This window comes from Passer domesticus, chromosome Z (genome assembly GCF_036417665.1).
Source record: "Passer domesticus isolate bPasDom1 chromosome Z, bPasDom1.hap1, whole genome shotgun sequence".
Lineage (NCBI taxonomy): Eukaryota > Metazoa > Chordata > Aves > Passeriformes > Passeridae > Passer > Passer domesticus.
This window is the reverse complement of record NC_087512.1, coordinates 28,392,838-28,397,304: the sequence shown is the minus strand read 5'-3', so window position 1 is coordinate 28,397,304 and position 4,467 is coordinate 28,392,838.

The following is a 4,467-nucleotide window of genomic DNA, read 5'->3' as shown; positions in this document are numbered from 1 at the left end:
GTGCTTACATTTTCAATTTCATAACACTCTTTATTAAATACCAAAAAGCTACCAATAGTTTTACTACAGAGTAAAATAAAAAATATATTGGAATTTATTAAGTTTACTTAGTTCAGCTAGTGCTGTAAGCTGTAGAATTGTATATTTTTATTAAAAGCATTTTATTCTTTCATCAATTTATAGGTATGGATAGACTATATCATAATACAGCATCTGAAAACAGAGGTTACTGACAGACCTACTGGTGTTGTATAAAATCAGTTTGCAGCTGTGCATCACAGTATGTGAGTCACATGAGAAAGGAATATTGAACTTCCTTTTTTTAATCTGAAATTTAGCTTGCACTGACATTTAAACTTGAATTGTACCAGACGCAGTTTTATTCCTGAGAGATCACTAGATAGAAAATGAACTATTTCTTCGCATTTCTTTTTACTCTTTTACAGTAAGCTTGCACAGGTTCACTGGTCTTACTTTTTAAAATATTCTTACCAATATTCTAGGTTATTGAACAAAACCCACATCATGTTCATGATGTGAATGTAACATGTCAGAAGATCTTTGAGCAGTATGCAGCATTCATGCTTTAAGCACTCAGTACTGTTTCCAGGTACTCCCCTGTGTGAGGATAATCCTGTGGCTCACCACAGAAGTCTGTTAAATACTGCAATTTTCTCTCAATAGACTCAGCAATTTGGTTCATTTTGAGACATGAACCTGGAGTCATCTTGCATACCCTTTGTAACGGTTCTGAAATTTCTCTTTACCTATAGAAGTCTAACAAAATGTATCTGTAAATTTCCCCCAGCATAGCATGATGAAAAACTAAAAACTATAGGATATGTGTGTTTTTCATCTTTTCTGTAGCTCTGTGAGAAATATTGATAGTGCAAGCTATATAAATATCAATTTTTCATTTGTGTACCTAGCAAATTAAGAAATCTATAGAGTTGTAGAACAGATTTTAAGGAGATCTCTCTCCATGTAATGTCATCCACTAGCACGCAGTGATTTTTATATATGTATGCTTAATTCTGAACAAATGAGCTAGAGTCAAATCAGAAATGCAGATATCATTTTAATACCAAAAACATAACTGCAGTGTTACCTCTAGCACAATACAATCAGCCTTTAGCCTTCCGCATGCTGTTGAAAGGCTGGTCTGAATGAAAAGCCCCAGGAAAACTAACCCTCCTCCCCTGGGGAAGTTACATGCTGCTCAAAATAATTAAGAAACAGCTGTAGTTTCAGAGATTTTTCTCCAAGTCAACGGCCATTTGCAGATATTTAAAGATAGTTTGTGACATTATGGAAAGTAGTCCCTAAAACTGTTGGAATTGTAAATGGCTGGAGCTTCCTGGGTGAGGCCATGAAACCACTGAAGGTAGCATCAGACTATGACTGGCTTGTTATTTCTAGTAGAATTTAATACAGCAGGTGAGAGATTTCTAGTATAAACTTAAGCTGGCACAACAAACAACTGCTTTGTTACACTGTTTAAAAAACCCCCAACTGTTTAATGTGGGGTGCCGTCTCTGAATTATAACAGAAACAATCATTCTACCCTACACAAGCAGTGGAATGAGATTTCTGACACAATTTCACGTAGTTGATTATTTATCCTTCCCAAATTTAGTCTGTACAGGGATTGGTGGTTTGAGGCCTGTATGAGAAGGCAACAAATCCAGGAATGTCCGAATCCAAATACCAGGCGGCCATTGTTCAGTTCTTGAGAGTCTGGCAAGTTTCCTTTGCCAACAATGAATGGAGTACATGAAATCTGAATTCAGCTGAGAGATTTGTTGTATCTCCTATTGACCTGCATGGCTGTCTTGATCTCAAATTTCAGTCTCAAACCTCTTCTAAAAGTATCTGTACACTTATTTTCTACGGGGAAAGACCTTACATTGTGAATTTTGTGTGAAAATTTCACATATTTTTAAGGAAGAAAATAAATGGGAGGGAGGAAAACAACAGCAGCAGACAGCACTGTCAGGTTGGATCCATGGCCATGTAGTAGGTTCATCTTCAAGAAATTACAGCAGTAAGAAATGCTTTTTGTGGCTTATCTTTTCAACTGCATATGGTTGATTTTTTTACATTCACCCCACACGGATACAGATTTAAAAATTTAAATTTTTGTAAGCAGTTAATGGTAAGTTGCATTTTCAGTAGCATTCATTTTGAATGCTATCTATATGAACTGGTATTAGACTATTCTGTCCTTAGGAATAGTATAGGAAATCAATGTGTTTACCATTAATGTAGTGGTTGCTAAGAGTACCAGTTATTTACTGCATGTTGTGTGTGCTAGATCCACAGAATTCTTTGCAACAATTATGACAACTGTGGTATCAAAAAACAACTTTGCTGCATCTGGATCTAACTGCAGTGAAATAACTACGTTGGTGTCAATTTGCTTAACTAAGTACTAAGTTTCTACATGTTGTGCTTTATTCTTTTTTTTAGATTTAAAAAACCTGAAAAAAAGAGGGAGAAAAAGGCATTTAGAGGTTGGAAGAATAAGTCTCCAGACTGCATGTATTTTATTCTTCCTTAAGCCCTGGCATGTGAGATGCACATTTCTATGTTTCATAATTAGAAAACACACATATTTACAATTGTGCATTGACCAAATGGGAGCTAAAACTGGGGAAAGATGCACTGTCACAGTGTAGCTGGAGAGCCAGAGGGAGAGAGGACAACAGTTCAACAGGAGAGTCAGGCAGAAAAATTACTTTCTTGGTGTAAGCATCCAAGAGGGCATTGAATACCTGTTAGCTGTTCAGGTTCAGCTCACCAGGCTAAACCCACACTGACTTTAGTGACTCTTAGATGCACATATTTACAGAAGAAACAAAAGTAAAGCCAAGAAAACAAAGAAAAGGGAGTGGGAAGTATAAAAATATCTGTCAGTGGCTGCCCCTCTCCAGATCAGCCATTTCTCAGGCATGTCATCTCTCAACACTAAATGGAGACTTCAGCATTTTTCTGCAGGAGCTTTTAGATGTTCCCCGTGTAACTGGTTAGTCTGCAGTCAGAAATCCAATGCATCCCAATTCCAAACTACTGCCAACAAAGCAATGCTCTATGGCTCAATGGAACTTAAGATAATAAATCTTGTGTTTAATGGCCTCTGAACAAAAGTCAGCTTTTACTTTGAATTGCTATTTTTAATTTGATTTTTTTTTTCTACAGTAAACGTTTGTGAGTATCTGTGGAGCAATCCCAATCTTTAGCATTTCTTCAGTGGTGCAAGGGGAAGCAGAGACTTGTTTTCAGAGTTTTAGGTAGTTTTCTGTGCTACACAGAAAAGAGGTGATACAGCTAACACTACAGAGATCCTAAATGTACGTTAATCAAACACTCATAAAAACATTAATAAAGAAGGATATTACCACAAAGCATGAAATATACCTGGGTTCAGAAAATAGCACAGAACTGAACACGGTACTTCTCTAGAAGACATCATTATCACACAAAGTCCCAACAAGAAAAAAGTTTCCTATGCTAATAAGTACATCTTGAGAGGAAGAATATGCAGTGACCAGCGACAGGACCTGAGGGAATGGCCTGAAGCTGTGTCAGGGGAGGTTTAGGTTTGACAGCAGAAAAACATTCTTGACCCAGAGGGTGGCTGGGCACTGGAACAGGGTCCTCAAGGAAGTGGTGACAGTACTAAAGGAGGCATTAGGACAATGCTCTCAGATACATGGTGTGGTTCTGGGGGCTAGCTGTGCAGCACCAGGAGCTGGACTTGATGGTCCTTCTGGGTCCCTTCCAACTCAGCACATTCTGCAACTCTGTGAACGGAATTTGCTCCCTCAGCCTTTCCTCCTAAGAGATGCTCCACTCCCTCAGTCGCCTCTCTTGGAGGGTCTCTGTTGGACCCGCTCCAGGAGCTCCATGTTATCCTGAGGAGCCCAGAACTGGACTCAGCACTCCAGGTGAGGCCCCAGCAGGATGGAAAGGATCACCTCCTTGGACCCGCTGGGCATTCTGTTCCTGAGGCCCCTCGGAGCCCCCGCCCGCCGCGCGCGGCACGGCACGGTACGGCACGGCACGGCACGGCACGGCACGGTACGGCACGGCACGGCACGGCACGGCACGGCACGGCACGGCACGGTACGGCACGGCACGGCACGGCACGGTACGGTACGGTACGGCACGGCACGGCACGGCACGGCACGGTACGGCACGGCACGGCACGGCACGGTACGGTACGGTACGGCACGGCACGGCACGGTACGGTACGGTACGGCACGGCACGGCACGGCACGGCGCGGTACGGCGCGGTACGGTGCGGCACGGCACGGTAGCGCGGCGCGGCACGGCACGGTACGGTATGGCACGGCACGGCACGGCACGGCACGGCACGGCACGGCACGGCACGGCACGGCACGGTACGGTATGGCACGGCACGATACGGTAGCGCGGCACGGCACGGCACGGCACTGTCGCGCGGCG